At 42.8% G+C, this 19,182-nt stretch overlaps 1 protein-coding gene across 1 annotated transcript in view; it reads right to left on the bottom strand.

The window, feature by feature from the left end:
- The window catches only part of DNAI1 (dynein axonemal intermediate chain 1), a 252,535-nt gene that overhangs the window by 77,413 nt on the left and 155,940 nt on the right, over window positions 1-19,182 (bottom strand). The gene's annotated exons all lie outside the window — the stretch shown is intronic.

Below are 19,182 nucleotides of genomic sequence, written 5' to 3'. Positions count from 1 at the left end.
ATGCCTACCATCAGCTAGGTGGTACGATGGATAGAGTGCCGGGCCTAGATTCAGGAAGACCTGAGTTCAAATCCAACCTCAGACACTTACTAGATATGTGACCCTGGGCAAGTCACTTAACCCTGTTTGCCTTAGTTTCCTCATCTGTAAAATGAGCTGGAGAAGGAAATGGCAAACCACTCCTGTATCTTTGCCAAGAAAACCCCAAATGGGATCTTGAGGAGTTGGACACCACTCTTCTGAAAGAGCTGAAGAGCAACAACTATTACCTATGAGAGTTAGTTATTGGTGGGGTGGGGAAAGGAGGGAGGGATTAGGCATATTTGAGGCCCATCTTTAATGCCCCCCACACCAGCCACTACACAGAGACCACCAGACACAGAGCTCTGGGTTTGGAGAAATTGTGGGGGTACCTCTGTGTGCATGCATGTAGGAGGTTATATTCTTATGCTTTTAGAAAGTGAGAGCATATTGTATGACTTATGCACCTGTAGGTTAGCACTGACCTACTAATCCTGAAGGCCTAGTGACCTGTGACTTTAAATTAATTTTGGGATAGTAATACTCATTTCCATTTTTCACTTGTTTGGTGCATCTACTATTATCTTTAAAAAAAAAACACTAGAGAAAATATTTCTTTTAGACAAAGACTTGGTCTGTAATTGTGTTTCCTCTTCTTATAAGTCCTCAGTGCTCTAGAGATATACCCAGCTAAGGAGAGCCACAAAGTCTGGGCCATCTTAGAATCAAAAGCAGAAAGTCTTAACTCAAGTCATCTTTTTGTCCTCAGCAGACACACGTGGCACCCGCCCAATTTTAGAGAGTTTCTAATCTAGTTGAAGGGAATGGACATGTATACAAATAACCACAACACAAAGCAGAATGTAATAAGTGATACAAGAGAGGGACAAAATGTTTCCTGAGGACTGAAGCAGGAATAATCCCATCTGTTGAGGGGAGGGAGTTGGGGAAAGGGTAGAGCTATAACCAGAGAAGACTTCACCGAAGGGGTAAAATTTGGGCTAGGTTTTTAATGATGGGTAGGATTAGGGCAGGTGATTATGGATTCAGACAGCTAAGTGGTGCAGTAGATAGAATACTGGGTCTGGAGTCAGGATAGACCCGAGTTCAAATACAGCCTCAGACATTTACTGTGCTATCCCAGGCAAATCACTTAACCATTGTTTGCCACAGTTTCCTCATCTGTGAAATGGAGATAATAATAGCACCTACCTCCAAGGGTTTTTGTGAGAATGAGATATTTGTAAGGCACTTTGCAAATACCAAAGTGCTATATAATTAATATTATTACCCATTATTATTTTTATATATGGTGGAGAGGGCATTCCAGGTGGAGGGTACACAAATAAAAACACAGATGCAGGAAAGCATGAGGTATGTTTGGGGAACAGTGAGAAGTCCACCATGGCTCAAGCTAAACCACTCCCAATCCATTGTTCCAGGGTCTATCAGAGACATAACATTGGTCTTGGAGAAAGTGTGTGTGTGGAAGGGGGGGTTGGGGAAGGGTGGAATTATATGCTTATGCTTTTAGGAAGTGAGGCTCAGACCAGAACGTATGTGACTTCTGAACATTTGTAGGTTAGCCCTAAAGCACTAAGAAAAACAGTAGGAGGCAGATCAAAGATGACCTTCAATGCCAAGCTATGTAGTTTGGATTTTATTCAGTGGCAATGGGACCTGCTAAAGGTTTGTTTGTTTTTTAAATAAGGAGATGATATAATCAAAACTCTGCTTTGAGAAGATTAATCTGGCAGCAGTGTATAGAACAGATTGAAAGGGGAGACACTGGGAAGTGACAAGATCAGTTTAGAGATTATTGCAATAGTACAGGTAAGAGGCAGAAAGGGCCTGAACAAAGGTAGCAGACGTAGAAATGGAGAAGAAAGAACAGATGAGAGGAGATGAGACTGTTACATAGGGTAACCTCCCTACTCACATGTTGAATTCTAGACACCCTTTAGAATAGAAAAATCTACAAGCATTCTTCTTCTGACACAAAATGATTCCGAAAGCTACCTATATTTCTCTCCAAAGTTCTCCTTTATAATACTTTCTTTTTGAAAAATAAATTTGATTGATATCTACATCACCACAATTTCTACATCACTGAAATTTCCCCAGATCTTTTTCTTTTCTCCCTCCCAGAAAGCCATTCCAATGACAATATTTTTAAAGAAAAAGAGAAAGAGAAAATCAGTAAAACTGATCAATACATCAAAAAAGTCTAAAATCATCTGCAATGTACCATATCCATGGACCTCCCAACTCTCCAAAGGAATCTTCTCATATCTTTATCAAAGCATATTCTCATATCTTTTCTTGGGTGCTTGTTCTTTGTAATTTTTTAACATTAACTATTGTGGTCATTCTATTTACATTGTTGTAGCCATATATAATAAATTCTGCTTACTTTACTTTGTATCAGATTGTGATATTCTATATTCACGTATTTGCCATTTCTTGCAGCACAGTAATATTCCATGACATCCACACTATGGTTAGCCATTCCCCAGCTGGTTGGGATCTACTTTATTTCTAATTTCTAATTGTCACATGACAAAAAATGCTGTTATAGATATTTTGGTGTGTATAGACATTTTCTTTTTATTATCTACCTCCTTGAGGCACAACCTTAGTACTGGAATATTTGGGTCAAAGGGTAAAATACTCTTTTAATTCTTCTGGTAACTACTGTGAAAGCATTAGATAAGAATCCATCTTTAACACCTGCTAATCTCCCTTTTAACAAGGAAAGTATTCTAGTGCCAAGCATACAGCCCATTAGGATGACGGAGAAAGAAAAACGGAGCTGAAGCAGCATCAGGGAATAGAAGGCAAAGAGACACAGGGGGATTGTCACAGGGCATTCTGAATACTGGAAATCTCAAATCTTGTATTCTTTAATACAGGATTATGGTCTTTGGAGTCGAAAAAGGTGTCCAACTAGGGCAAAGTTCATCCAGCAGGTGGTGCTGCAGGACTGCTAACAACCAGCAGGTAGCCTGGCTGGTGGGGTGGGATAGGGTGGGGTGGGGTATCTCACGAGGCTGGCAGCTCACCAAATGAAGCAAGTATTTTCAAGCAAAGTTCAATCCAGTTCAGTTGCATAGGTTTGGGAAAGATAAAGAAACAGCAAGATTTGGGGTAAGTCAATACGGTGGAAATCAACAATGGGCATTCTAAGGCGAGGTGGTGAAATTGGAGTCAATTTGGATAGGAGATGACTGACAGATTCCAAGTGGCTTGGCAGGCCAGATATTCTAACAGTTCTCTTCTAATGAGTGAAACTCTTTGAGGACTCCCCAGAGATAACTCTACCTTGCTAGGGGAAGGGTAAATTTGTCTTTTAAAAGGCATCTTCCAAATATGAGTTGGAGGTCAATGGCATATTCTTGGATACATGAAGGCGGAGCTCTGGAATGTGTTTCTTGCCCCAGGAATGAGTTCATGAGCTCAGGTAGGCTTCCTGAGAGCCTAGGAAATGCATCAATATCTGGCTGAGAGGACAATAGAGTATCCCCTGGACTGAGAAAGGCAAGGAATTGGGGGAAGGTAAAGTCCTTCCTAGGAGGAGTTTCAAGAGAGCCAGAAGCAGAGTTTTTAACCCTAGACCTTAAAAGTATCCCAAAGATTTACCAAATACCTTTTGAAAATGCAAAGTATGAATATCCCTTGTATGAAACAAGATCCTCTTTTTAAGTGACTGTGGTGGGTCATAGATTAATAACTGCTGTAGTCATACTGGTCAAAATATTGGCTGTATTCCACCCCAGGGGTGCCACCCCACGAGGCAAAAATCTGGTTTGCATAAAACCCAGGGGTGTCCTATAATTGGATTTGTTTGTGTATGTGTATGTATGTGTGTATATACACGTGTTTTTTCCTTTCAAAGAGATCTCTTTGTAGAAGTATAAATTATATTCAGACAAGTATATAATATTCATATAATAACCGGAATAGTAAATTAAAAATCATTGTCAAATTAACGAATTAATAAAAAATTTCTGTCTTATGTAACTGAAGAAGGATCATGGGACCACAGAATGTTATAAATTATCTACCCAAGATCCTCATTTTAGAGATGAGGATAACGAGGTCTTTGCAAAGAGCTTATGGGACTTATCCAAGGTCATACAAGTAGTGAGTAGCAGAATGAGGCTGGCTTATGATATTAATGCAGCAAACAAGTAACTGAAGAAGAAAATTACAATTCTATTAAATTTTTACTGAAGTGAGCCAGAATGCCAGGTCCATATGAATATGTCATTTGTATCTGTATAAAAGTTATCCACGAAAATCACCAAGTGCCAAGATAAAAAGGCTGAAGACTGTACAAGAGGGGAGATCCCTACCCAGTGAAGACCATTTCCAGATTGGGACAAAAGAAGATCTGAGATGACACCAGAAAAAGACACCACTGAGCTAAAGATTTCATCTGTCCAGCCCAGTCAAAGACCAGGTGAAAGCTGAAATGGCAGAAAGGACAAAAAGCTTCAGAGCAGGTTGATTACTGGTGAATTAGGAGAGCACCTTTAAGAGAAAACATGGAAACTTAGAGCAAAACTAGTCAGGACATTTAAAAAATAATAATGGGTAACATTTATACAGTAGGGGTTATCATTATTCCCATTTGACAGATGAGGAAACTGAGGCAAACAGGGTCATACTGATGATAAATGTCTGAGGTGGAATTTGAACTCAGGTCTTCCTGACTTCAGATTCACTCACTGCGCCACCTAGCTGCTGTGTGTGTGTATGTGTGTGTGTATGTAGAAAAGGATGATGAAGTTCCTGAAGGATTCTACCATAATTACAACAGAAGCTGCTGTATGCTTTGCAATTCTTCTGTTTCTCTGTGGAGCAGAAGGGTTTGGCTTCCCCTGTGTGAGGCCACCCATCTGGTAACTCTGAACCAAGTACAAATGTACGAATGCTAGAGTAAATGACTATGATGAGCGTGTGTGTATGTGTGTGTGTGTGTGTGTGTGTGTGTGTGTGTGTGTATGTGAGAGAGAGAGAGACAGAGAGAGAGAGAGAGCGAGAGAGCGCGTGTGTGCATTCACATCTGGGTGTCTGTGTGGGTCTGTACTTGATGTGTGTAGGTGTATATTAAGACTGATGGAAAGCCAAAGACTCTTAGTAAATCTCTGAAAAAATTCTAGTTCTGCGTCTGTTGGTGATTTGTCCTAATCTCTCCCTCCTCCAGTCTTGTATGTTTAGTAGCACTGTCCAATTTGGGGGCATTGCTGATTTTACATGACCTAATGCCTGGCATCAAAAATGTACAATCAGAAAAGGGAGGACTCTGTGAATTATACCTCTTGGCAGCAACAGTAGAGTAAAGTAGAGTCAAGTCAAGTCAAGTCAAGCCAAGCCAAGTCGACCAGTATAGGCCACCCCCAACTCACAAACAGGCTGTATTCCAAAAGCTAATTTGTAAATCCATTGCTTGGAACCTAGAATGTATTTTCCCATAGAAACAATGTTATAAACGATGCTTACATTTCCAAGCTATCTCAGAAAGGTCCATTTAACCCATAATGTAGCTGAATTATGGAATTAATTACACTCACAGCTACAACTAGAGTGGAGAGAATGGCACTTTGATGAAGGGTGCCTGATTTCTAGGGGGGCTATGCTTCCCCCACACATCCAGATGTTGGTCCCAGACCTCACAGTCCCATGCTGTCCTTGTACCCCTACATCTGTGGTGAAACTCCCTTTGTCCCTTTACCCAGGCATCATTTCCCCAGTAAGGCCTTGGGAAACAAGGTGTCCTCTCTGCTTGTCCCAGGTGCTAGAACTGCTGGCTATGGCTCTGATGACACTAGCCTGAATCATATTTCGGGGGTAGAAAGGGGCTGGGGGGGTGTCAGGAAAGATCACCTTTCCTGGATGTAGAACTGACACTTAAAAAAAATTCTAAGGAGGAATAGTTTGACTTATCTCTTTTGCCACCTCCTTTTCTGTTCACTGTTTTTCTCCTACTTCCTGCTACCTTTCTTCTCAGGTATCCAATGCCTTTATGCTATTTCTAAGCCTTTTGCCCAGATCAGCCTTCCCTTTAAAACAGAACAATAAATTATGTACAACTCCTGTCATCCAATCAAATCTTCCATTTCTTTGGAGTCCTTTGTCTCAGTAACCCATCAGAAAGAAAGCAATATGAAGGAACTGACTCACACTATTGTGGGAAGGACTAACTGATAAGACCTAACCTTACTAGAGCTAGTTACATTTTTCAAGGAGAAAACCTTGTTGTCCCAAACTATCTTCTAGCTGCTGGAACTTCAGGCAGTATAGAAAAATGAAATAGACAATTTAGGGAGTAGGGTGGACAAACAAAAGTAAACCAGCCCTACCTTCCTCTCCTCCTACCCCCCCCATCTCTATCCCTGGGGTCAGACTTCTTTAATTGTTCTTGTTTCTCAATTTCTTCCCTTTCTCCAGTTCTGAACATAAAAGTCCTCTTAAGTTCATGGTTCTGTTTTTCTATAGCGGCTCAAGTGTCACCTTTTATCTGAAGCCTTCCCAGGTCCCTCTAGGCAGAAGTCAGTTCTCTCTCCCATGTGCTCCCCTAGAATCTACTTTGCTCATATGATACATATCATATACTGCTTTGTACTATACTGTTGAGTCCATTTGGTATTGATAGGGCACTAATAATAGACCCCTAAAAAGCCCTGGACTTTCTCACATGGTCCAGATCCCTGGCATTCATCTGAGGCATGGCCCATCCCAGTCAATAATCCTTTTAACTGCCCTTTCATTGTGGCTTGCCTTGTCTGCACCTGGCCTACCCAGGCTACTCACCACTCCTTAATCCCATTCAGATCTTCCCAGTCTTTTTGTATAAAAGTACCAAATTTTACCCTCATCAGATATGAAAATTCTTAAAATTTGGCCTGCCTGCTTGTATCGGTCTAGGAGTCTGGGCCACTTCTATTGGTGTTACAATAAATTTGCTACTTGGACTGAAAGATGGCTTGAGTAGTTGAATTCCTTTGCGGCAGATCTACGACCTGCACCCTTGCATTCTGAGGTTCCCAGCACCCCTAGACAGCAACAGTATCTTCTTTTCCCCTTCTCCTTTTTCCCCCTATTAAACTGTAAGTTCTTTGAAGGCAAAGAGAGTGCTTTATTCTTCTTTGTATCTCCTAGGGGCAGTGAGCAGAGTGTCTAATACAAAGTAAGCACTCTTTGAAATGAAGTAGCAGCAGCAGCAGCAGCATTGGGCACTCCATGTAGTGAGGGAAGGAGGAACAGGGGTTATGTGTGTTTATGGGCCATTTGTAAGATAAGTGTTTCTAAGTCCGGGCCCATGGACGTTGGCTGAATGCCTTCAATGCTTCCAGCCCTTTGCTAGATTATGCTATAGGGGAGAAAGGAGGGGAAGGAGGCACAGTTCCTGTCCTCGGGAATTTATGCTTTGGTTAAAGAAGGCATATAGGAAGTCAGGAAAACAAGGGGTCAGTATGGATGGGAATTGCTGGGGAATTATCTAGAGGAGCTGGGATGTATGAATCTTAGACTATCAACTGAGGTTCCCACCCTGGATTAGTAATGAAATTAGTAACGGCTATAACCAAGACCCCTATCTTGAGATGGGGTCTACCTGCTATGCAATAGGTATAGGCTGCAGTGTCTGACTCATAGTAGGCACTTAAACACTTGTTGATTGACTGAAATGAACCCCACGTTCCAAAGGATAGGGCCTAACCACATAAGGAGGCAACCACCTACTCTGTGTTGTGATATAAAGGTGCTCAAAAGGCACTACATCCCCAAATTTCTCCCAAATGGCCTATCATGCTTCCTAGACTTCTGTCATTAGAGCTTCACGCTCTTGAAGAACCTGCCTCTGTAGAAACGCAAATCCTCTGGGGAAGGGTAATAAAGACATTTCTATCCAAGGGTAAATGAGTCTATTGGACTCTATTGAAAAGTTGATTTTCGAAAGGGGAAGGTAGAAGACAGCATGAGACCTTGGGGGAAGGAGAGAAAGGAAAGGGCAAAGGCAGGTCAGGTTGACAGCAGAGAAGGCTCCCCATGGGAGACTGGATAGTTAATTTAGAGCCAAGGCTTAGCTCTACTTAAGCAGCTCAGAGGCTGTACTAGGCCCTGCATAAAAGTACCATCCCGCTTCTCCCCTTGGGCCCAAAGCAATTTAAAGCCTCCCCTGACAGATGCCTGGCATTGGAAAGTCTGGGCCCCAGAGGGCCAAGACCATTGATTGGGCCACTGAAAAACAGAGCAGAGAAGAGTAATGTGTACTTATGATTCCTCTTCCTTCTGCGGCCTGGGGCTGCCCTGCCTTTCACCCACCCAGCTCTAAAAGGCGAGGTATTATTAATCAGGAGCAGCTGGGAAGATCGTTTCTGGGTCAGTTCCAGGAAGCCCTGGCCCGACTCCTCCCGGATGGAAAATACAGGATTCCATCACAGAAACAGACGTCCCCTTTGGGCGCTGGCCGACTGAGAGCTGCTCTGTGTCTTACGGGCTTTGAGTTCCAGGACAGTTGCTTTTGTTGACGCTTCATCATGTGAATGTATGGGTGCTCAGTAGAAGGATGGGCAGTAGTTGGTCCCTAGCATGGGGCTTTGGGAAGGGAAGCCTCCCTGCCCTGCTCAGGAGAGCCTGCGGCTGCTTCCTCCCTCTAGCATCTAGACTGTGAACTACTCATGCCAAAAAACTTTCAGGGCCTAATGGTGCTGCCAGGAGGTGCTGGAGGCCACCAAGAGCTGATGCCTTTTGGCTTTCAGTACATCCAAGTGGGAGAGCTGTAGTCAGGGATGCAGACACTTGCTGCTTCTATGTAGTAATGAGGATAGTGAATGAGTTAATTATCTTAGTTAGGGCTCACATTTCTCTGAGAACTTCTTAGGGGAATCTCAGAGCAGCTCAGTACCCACATACCTTGACCGACCAACATCTAACCTCCTGGGCAGCTTGCCAGGGACATCCAAGACACTGTGTCCTAGCAGTATAACCCCTTTTTCAGAAGTGGCACCTTTTGCTAGGCATTTTTCCTCCTATTCAGGACTACCCCAGGGGGAATCTACTGTGCCTGATCATATTTCTTTTTTTATTACTTTATTTTGATTTATCAACAATCACTTCCATAAGCTTTTGAGTTTTAAATTTTTCTCCTTATCCTTCCGCAGTTCCCTCCCCAAGATGGCATGCAATCTGATATAGGTTATACATATACATTCCCATTAAACATATTTTCACATTAGTCATGTTGTAAGGAAGAATTAGAACCAACAGGAGGAACTACAAGATAGAGAAAACAAAACAGAAGAAAAAAATAGCAAATAGTATGCTTCGATTTGCATTCAAACTCCATAGCTCTTTCTTTGGATGTCCTGACTACATTTCTAATCCATATCATATAGGCAAGGGACATAAGGTGAGAGGAGAGGGAGAAATATAAAGAGGAAGGGTAAGATCTGTTTGGAAGGGACCATCAGGGAATGGCTTCCTATTTAATTAACTCAATCCCCAACTTAGACAGTGGAAAGAGCCCTGGCCCAGAAGGTCAGGAGATGTGGCTTACTTCTTAGGGCTTCAGTTTCCTCACCTATAAAAGGACGAGGTTGAACTACAGGCCATTCCAAGGCTCTTTCTAGCTGTAAAAAAAAAAAAAAAAGAACAATTCTATTCTATTCTAGCCTCTTTCTCGATGATATTGTTCTTGAAGTGAATGGTTCTGGGTCCTTAAACACATCTATTATCCTCAGCACTCAGAAGAAGGGACAAAGCTCAAGGAGCACTAAGCGGTAGCGCTAACCCAATCGGCACCCCACATCTGAGTTCTGGTTCTGACTCTCACGTTGTTTTCTCCCCTCACCCAGAAACCTCTGCTTGGTTCGCCAGTCTGGGGAAATGCCATCTCCCTGCACCTGAGCCACTCACTGGCCAAGGGAGCAGTACTCATAAGGCATTCTGCCTTTGCTCAGCCTTTTCTCTGGCTCTCTTGTTGCATAGCTTCCTTGGAGGTGGCTAGCACACTACAGGGCATAGAATCATAGAATGTTAAAATTGGAAGGAACCTTAGAAATCATTTTAATCCACCCTTATTTTATAGAGGAGGAACTGAGGTCCAAAGCTGACTCAGTAGAAAGGACCCTGAACTAGGAACTAGAAGACCTGGGTCTAAAACCTGTATTAGCTGGGACAAATCGCCCAATCTCTTTGGACTTCAATTTCCACATTTGTAAAATGACAGGGTGGAATTAATTATATGATCTCTAAAGTACTTTTTAGCTCTAAGTCCTATGTTGCTATAAGCTGTACTTGGTCTGGGGATATGGCACAGACATTCCTGGGAAAGGAGAAAGAAAACTGACCAGCATACCTTTGTCTGGAGATTCAGAGACAAGAGCCCTGATAATTGCATTTGGGGTTTACTCCCCAAATTACTGCTTGTGAAGTGGGATCGAAATTTAGGGTCAGGAAACAGCCTGTCAGAAAGCCCAGGTCTCCTAATTTTTCTTCATCACCCTCCCCCTACCTAAAAAAAAAACACCCCTCCCCACACATGCTCTGTCCCAACTGGCAAAGCAGACCCTGGCCGAGTGAGCTGGGAACTGGGGATGAGATGTCATGTAAACATTGTGCAAGTGTTTGGTCACTGGGCTCTGTGGAGAGGGAAGAACTGCCAGAGCGCAAGAGAGGCCAGCACACGTGGCTTCCATGTCCTTAAATGTTACACAGTGCCTGTCCTCCTTATTCACCCTCAACACCCCCAGGGTCCCTCCCAGTAACTGAGGATCAAGCTCCCTTTTCTCTACTCCAGTTGGGAACCCAAATGGCCCTGCTGGAGTCTGATCTACATGTAGGTAATATCAGCTCTGGGGTTAAGTCTTGGGACCCCTCCCCAAACCCCTGGAGCACTCACTAAATACCAATCAGGAATGATTGATTCCAGATGACTGGTGCCAAACCCAGACTGGAGGGCCACTGAACTTGCAGACAGGACAACAGATGGTCCCAACACCTCACTGCAAGGATCCCCAGGAGCAATGAGCATCTAAGTCTTCCCATAGGGGTGGAGGGAGAGCAGGACTGAGACAGAATGGAATTAGGAAATGTGGACCTATGGTCACTTCGAGAAGGCTGAGGATAAAGTTGGATAAAGAGATAAAGAATGACTGATACCCAAGGGGGCAGGAATGGGGGGGGGGAGGAACACACTCTTTTGTAATCCAGTGCATTCCTGAAAATAGCTCCTAATACACAAGATACTGAGCTAATCTCCACCCACTCCAAGGTATTTGCCAGGAATTCCTTCCCTTGAACCACTTATGAGTGAGATCTCTGTGTATAATTAAGAATCAAAGCCACACAACAGAAAGGGAAATGAATTCAAGCCAGTGACAAGTCTGTAATGCTGCAGGAGTGGTTGTTATGGCTGTGTAATCTGTCAGAAAATCATTTTGTGGTGGGGTTGTTTTTGGCTGGAAATACCTTCTAATCTCCTGTGTTCCTGTCCCCGGCTGGGGAAAGGGAGCTGGCTGCCAAAGAAGGAAAACTTTCTTCGGCTTATGTATCACCGTGGAGCTCAGCTCAGCTCAGCTCAGCTCAGCTCAGCTCAGCTCAGCCCAGCTCAGCCCTGCTCAGCCCAGCCTTTCAGCTCCTAGTTCTCAGGCTGGGGGCCTGAGGGCCCCATGGACTCTCTTTGGATGGAATGGAGCTCTCAGCTGCAAATGAGATCTGGCTGAGTAGCCAGAGAATGACATTTAAGCCCAGAATTCTATTTCCAGCTTATCCTGGGGGCCTTTGGGTCATTCAGTTACCATTTCAGGGTCCAGTTTCTCTAGTTGGGAGAGAATGTAACATCTAGGCTTTCTGTTCATTGGTTATAGTTCTCAAGAGAAAGGGGGTCACAGGCTGGCCAGGTAATTTCATATAGATACCAATGATAATGATTATGGTGATAAAAATAAACAAGAAGTGCCTTATCCTTCTATAGCACTTTAAAATTTACAAACAGCTTTCCTCATAATGGCCCTGGAGCTCAGTAGGACACGTGGTATTTGCTCTGTTTTACAACTGGGTAAATTGAAGTTCAGAGAGTTTGTGACTTGCCCAAGGTCACACAGCTGGTCAGTGGAAGGGCAGCATTAGATCACTGTTCTTCAGACCCCAAGGACTCTTTCCAAAAGAATTCCTGTCCCCCAAGCAGGAACACAAAGATTCTACCCATTTTCAATGTTTTATACCAGTCACTAGGCAGGCCAAGGGCAGAACCAAGGAAGAGAGGAGAGAATGTTGTATAATGGGAGGGATATTACTGCAAGGCTCCTCATGACGGTAAATCTCTTTCCACTCCATTTTACCTTCTCCCACTCCCTCCTCCACCTCCCATGGTGCCTACTTGGCCTGAAATCCCTACATTAGAGTAATTTCTACAGGTTAGAGAACAGCATCTTGAGAGATGTATTTTCCAGAAGGCCCCTGTGAAAATGTATATTGTGCGGGAGTGAAAGTGACTCCTTAGAACTTTCCACATGCAGTAGTATAGGCAAGTAAGTCCCAGCTTTATTATTTAATGGTTGCATGACCTTGAATAAGTCTTTGTACCTTTCTAAGCTTCAGTTTCTCCAAATTTAAAATGGGCATAATACTAGTTGTATTGGTGTCCTCACAGGGTTGCTAGGAGACACATATGAAATGATGTATGGAGACCATCAGGTGGATCATTGCCATCCGTACTTGCACAGCAAATTGTGACTTTGCAAGGCAAGAGTCATCAGCTCATGGGGTCATGGACAGGGCCTTTGAGGTCATCTAGTCTGATCCTCTTGTTATACAGAGCTTAAGTGACTTGCCCAGAGTCATACAGGGACGTGTCAGGAGCAAAATAGAATCTAAATCTTTCTGACTTCCTGATTTCCAGTCCAGCGCTGTGATCCATGGAGATAGCTCATAGGGAGATGGCATTTCAGCTGGGAGACAGGAGGAGATGGGAGTGACGTGAGGGAAGGGGAGCAGTCTAGCTGGCGAGGCTCAGAGTCAAGTACACAAGAGGCTCCTGGGGCATTGTTGGGCCTTGTGGATGGCCTGGAAGGGCAAGTTTTCTTTCCCTGTTCTTTTCTACCCCTCTCTTTCCTATTTCCCATCTCTATTCAATTCTGCCTAGCTTCCACATACCTTCCCTACTCCCACCGATGCAGCCCCTCACACAAAGCTGGTTAGGAAAAAATGAACATTTGGGAGAGAGGTTGTGAAACAGCAGACAAGACAGAGAGAATAATAACCATAACCTATAGTGATAATACTAACTTACATTTAGTACTTTACACAATCCTACCAAATGGGATGCATTACTGTCTTGCTCTGAAGAAGCTCATTCCAGAAGTATAACTTCTATAATCGAAGAAACAATTCTACCAGATGGACCCTACAGCAAGTACAAGAGGGATCCCACGCCCATGCTTGGCAATGAAAAGATAGTGCAAACAGTCCTGAATCTGGAGCCAGGAGTACCGGTATTGATTGGGGGCTTGACTACGTGACCTTGATTAAGTCACTTCCCCTCTAGACCGTCATCTGTAAAATGAGGAGGATGGACTAGATAATCTCTGGGGGCCCCTCAGGCTCTCCACCTCTCAGTACCCTTTGTACTCAGGAGGAAGAAATAAAGGGGAGATTAAGCAGAAGATTATTATAATAGTCCAGGAGTGAGGTGATGAGGGCTTGTACCAGGATGGAGGCTATGTGAGGAGAAAGAAGAGGATGTATGTGAGAGATATCATGAAGGGAAAAGTGACAAGATGATAGCAGACTGGACACAGAGAGGAAGTCTAAAGAGCTGAGGGCGACATACTGGAAGCCTGGGAACCTGGGAAAATGTTATGTTCCCTACAGTACAGTAATGGGGAATTTGGGATGAAAGTAGGGGTTGGGGGGAAAGATAATGAGTTCTACTATAGACATGTTGAGGTTCAGATACCCATGGGATATATCTCATTGCAGTTCATCTTCCATCGTTGAGAATACCACACAGAATTCTCCTCTAACCTCTTTCCAAAAAGATAATGTACATGTTTATATATGTGTATGCATAGGTACATATTCTTTTACAACTTACTTTATAAGGTTGTTGAAGGACCCTGATTCTTGAGGAATTGGGGTGATTGCAACAACTGTCGAATATTTTGAATCAATGTTAATTTGCTGCACATTTATTGTTGCTGTTGTTGATGATAGCAGCTATAATTAATAATGACGATAGTTCCCATTTCAATTAGTTAATAGGACAAATAAACATTCATTAAGGACCTGCTAGGTGCCAGGCACTGTGCTAGGTGCTAGACATATAACAATTTTAACATATTCATATTTAGATATATAGAATACATTTATATCATTTATTATACATATATTTACAAATATTCACATTTACGTTTTATCTTCCACTGAAGTCCTATTTATTCTAGTACCTCATTACTGTATGGATACTGAATTCCTGAAGGATATGCTACAAATTCTGTCAAATCTTACTCAGTTATAAAGTCTTTGAATATATCCTAGCAATTGAATGAATGTCTGGAGAGCCAGCCTATGTCAGTCTGAGAAAGCTCATAACCAGAGGGTTAGCCACAAGATGCTGAATTTCTTTTTCTTTCTTTTCTTTTCTTTTTTTTTGTCCATAGCAACTCATGAAAACAGATTACTAAGAGAATCTGTATCAGTGGAGGGTGGATCAAGCTGATGAAAACTTGAATTCTTGGAGTAAATGTATGCTTTACAAAGCACTTTTTCTGAACATCCCTGTCAGGTAGATAATGCAAGTATTATTATCCCCATTTAACAGATGAAGAAGGTGAAGCCCAGGGAGATTAAGGGATTTGCCCATTGTCATATAACTCTTCAGTGGCACAGATGGGAGGACAATCCAAAATACCTGACCCTAGCCTAGTGCTCTCTTCACCACTGAGTTATATTTCTACCATTTGAAAGTCAAAGTCTGGCATCCAATGAGGCAGTCAGTGAAAGGGCCTAAGTGGTAGGCAGAGCTCTAAGTTCACGGGTCACAAAAATTCTGGTGATTCCCCTTGCCACTTCAAACATCAGATCCTTCTTTGGTTCTCAAACACCTTAATAGGTCCCATCTGCAAACCCCTGCTGTGGCCCTATGCTCAAGGACTTGGTTAATGGTGCCTAGACTGGCAGGAGCTATTGTGGTTGAGAAAGTGTCTCACTCGTGTGTTCACTCTTCTATTCTTTCTGATGAACATACAGTGGTCCTCCTCAGCCCCCAACTCACCTTCCTAGACCATCATTCCTCTAACTGCCCCAGTGGGCAGGGCTAATGTGCCCATTTCTTAAAGCACAGAGTCTCAAAGCTGGGCTGGCAATTCTACCTGCACTGGACAAAGGCTTAGCTAAGGAAGAAGTTAATTTACTTTCCAATCTATCTAAGCAACAAACAGCTTTCCACACTGCCACCAAGTGGGGAAGGTTTGTCTTCAACTAAAAGTCCACATCTGACCACTAAGCTCTGACCTGGCAAAGGGACCCATGAGATATAGCAGCTGCCAGCCAATGCATTGACATTAAAGTGCTTATTCCAGATAAACTCTCCAAATGTACCATACATGATGGCCTTTTTAAAAACCAAGGCCTGCACTGAATTACTGTTATCTAGATTTCTAACATTCACAAACAGACCTTTCATAGTCCTCAAACCAGAACAGATCTTAATCTCTCTAATAAGTAAAAGAAAGGGAGACATGTTTATTTTATTTTATTTTTTTAATCTGTAGTTCAAGGGGAATATTTGGAAGCATTTTTTTCTTTCCTTGCAATGCCATAGACCTACTGAGCATAAGAGGGTAGAAGCAGAAATTATACTCTTGAATTAATAGTAAGAGCAGAGAAATTTCACTCTCATTTTGGTAACCCCCAAATCAAAACCAAATCTAGTTTAAAGGTCAGTATTTTGGGTTGGCCACCACTGACAATCCTACATTGGAAAGCTAGGGAATTCAGCTGGGAAGTCAGCACAACAGCAAGGCCTGTGCCTAGGTCAAAGACACATCTGGGAAATACTTTTTGCAGTCAGAACAGGAATAATGAACAGATTTTAATGTTGCCTTTACTAAGGACTGACAAAACATTCCATTAGAAAGACGGGGCACATTACTTCCTAATCTTTGGTTGAAAGAAATGTTGTTTTAGGTCTTTCCCCCCACTCATGTTTTGGTCTCTGGAAGATTTAACTATCTAGAGGATTAATCTACTATCTTCCAAAGTGACAGAGTAGAATTTTCCCCTCAGCACATTTTTTTAGTCAACTATGGAAGTTTTTCTCAGGGATGGTTTGTGCTGAATTCTACCCCAACACAACGAGGAAAATGTAGCCTAAATGCATGGTGGCTTCTGGGAAGGTGGGGTAAGCAATCATCTTCAATGGTCCCAGATTTTGGTTCTCTGAAGCCCTTTCAACAACAACTACAAAATGTATTGTGAACCCCTAGGGAAATTTAATATATTACTCAACATTCTTCACAATTATTTACTGTATAAGGCAGCATAAAAATTTTTTGAGTGCAAACACTTGGGATCATTAACATTAGCATAGACTGAATCAATAAATGGGAACCACTATCCTGCAGGAAGCCTTTCTTAACTACCCCAACCCACACCAACCTCTCTACTTCATTTAAACACCTACTTAAGAGCATTCGTCTTAGTAAGATTCTTTTGGGACTTGCTTATACATCATCCTAGACTTTCTTAGTAGAAAGTTCTTTATCTTCTTTGTGTATTTGACTTAGTTCAATAAACATTTATTAAGCACCTTTGATATGAAAAGCACTGTTGGAAGGCGGGGGTGGGGGTGGAGTCTTAATAGATTTGTCTACCCAACAAGACTGTGAGCTCTTCATGTCTCCTTTCCTTGTTTCCTCTACAGCATATTCCAGAACAGGGCTTAGCACATAGGGAAGCTCAGTACTGATATAAATCTTATAAAGGCCACTAGTCTATACAGAGAACATTCATTCAGTAGGCTTGAAGGGACAATAAAATGGAATTGAGTACTTTCTCATCACCAGAAACCATCCTCAGCAAACTTCACTGAAGGTAATTGCTATTAAACAAGACAGACACATGGTTCTTCCTGGGACCACTAGGTCCTCCTACTCAAAGTCTCCAGGAAGTTGAGAAGAAAGGAAATTGGGCACCTGTGGGACTTCTCTGTCTTCTCCACCATGCCCTTGGAAGCTCATTACTGGGAGAATCTTATCATCCAGAAAGATCTCATTAGCCTTGGTACTCTACCTCATCACCACCCTCTGTACCTCTAATTGTATAGTGCAACCATGAACTCTAAAACCTCCATTTAAAGAGGGAGCCCAGGTCAGATCACTGTCTCATTTCTCACTTGGCTGTACTACTTTGGGATTTCTCTGATTTTTCTACCATGCCCCTATGTCCAATAGTTTCCCTGGTCCCTTTTCAGCTTCCTTCTGTGTGTTGCCTTCCCCTACTGGATTGTAAGCTCTTTGAGGGCAGGAACTATTCCCCCCCTATATATTCCTAGGGCTTAGCACAGTGCTTGGCACATGGTAGGAACTTAATAAATATTGACTGACTGGCATAAAAATTCTTCCCATCCCCTTCCAGCATCAAGGATTACCTTAAGGTATGCCATAGGGCCTGGGATAAGTGGTCCTTCCATAGGAGAGCTGGACCAAGATGGCCACAGTGGGAAAGGGGCTTCAGGGAATAGTGGGTTGGGCTTAGTGAAATGTAAGTACTCGTTCATTGTACAGCCACTTTCAGCTATGTCAACTCTTCTTGACCACATTTGGGGTTTTCTTGGCAAAGATACTGAAGCACTTTGCCATTTCCTTCTCCACGTCATTTTACAGATGAAGAAACTGAGGCAAACAGGGTTAGGTGACTTGCCCAGAGTCACACAGCTAGTAAGTGTCTGAGACCGGATTTGAACTCAGGAAGGTGACTGACTCCAGGCCTCACTCCAGGCCCAGCACTCTGTGTACTATGGCACCACCTAGCTGCCTGTAAGTACTCAAAGCCGACCCTTAATAACAGGTGAAAACAACACATTGTAAAGACTAGTCAATTTCACAGTAATTGCTATAATCACCAGCCTCTTCCCACCTTTAAGTAAAAATCCTCTCCTTAACTATATTCCTTTGGTCCTAACCAATGGAGAAAGTCAATAGAGTGGTTAATTAGATACATCCTCCAAATCCCAACACTTTCAGTGGAAATGTTACCTGCTTTTGGAAGCCTGACACAGAAGCTGCTGAACTTCCACAGGGCTTCCAACTTCTCTGATACTGAAACTATTTTTATGCATCTCATTTCTCCTACTAGATTGGAAATTCCTTGAAGACAGGGATTCTGTTTTATTCATTGCTGTGTCCACCATCGAACCCAGAACAGGGCCTTGAGATCAGCAAATGTTTGCTGAATGAATGAATGAAAATGCTGCACACTGAAAGATGGTGAAACAGTACTGGTTAGACACTAAAGACAAAGAACAGACCCCAACAAAACAGCTCACCATGGGGATGCTCACAGCAAAGGCCAACTCTTGGGTTTCAGAGGGCTTATATCTTCTGGACCAGGGTATATTTCCAATTTTAATTCCCAGAATTTAGCCATTAACTCACAGTGTGTTGCAAAATCACTTCACCTGTGATTTCATGGGCTTCACTGTCTTCATCTGTATGATAAATAGGTTGGTTGGGCTGGATGATTTCCCAGGTCCCTGCTAGCTCTTATAATATCCTAGGATCTTAGCGTTCTAAACTATGCTATTCATGCATTCTGTTTTTCTTAAAACAGTAGAAGCTGACAGTGTATGAAATTCTCAGACCCTCTGATCTTTCCATTTCTGTTCCCAGCCCTGACTTGCCACTCTGTCTGAATCCTCACCAAGAAACCAAATCATCCTGTGGACTTTAAGACAGAGGATTCATCCATCCCTTCTCCCCAGTTCCCAGTATAGTGGTCCCTGCTGTGGTTTCTCAAGGCAACATATGATGGTGTTAACATTAATGTCTGGGTGGCCTCCTAGGCTGTGAGTTAGTTACTAGTAGTGGAAAAGGCTTGGGATGTCCAATACACACTTTCTAACCCACGCCCCTGTCAGCATATAACCAGACTAGG

This window comes from Phascolarctos cinereus, unplaced genomic scaffold, assembly GCF_003287225.1.
Source record: "Phascolarctos cinereus isolate Bilbo 61053 unplaced genomic scaffold, phaCin_HiC Scaffold_4;HRSCAF=312, whole genome shotgun sequence".
Taxonomy (NCBI): domain Eukaryota; kingdom Metazoa; phylum Chordata; class Mammalia; order Diprotodontia; family Phascolarctidae; genus Phascolarctos; species Phascolarctos cinereus.
Note: the sequence above shows the minus strand (reverse complement) of the source record. Positions and strands in the feature narration are given on the sequence as shown.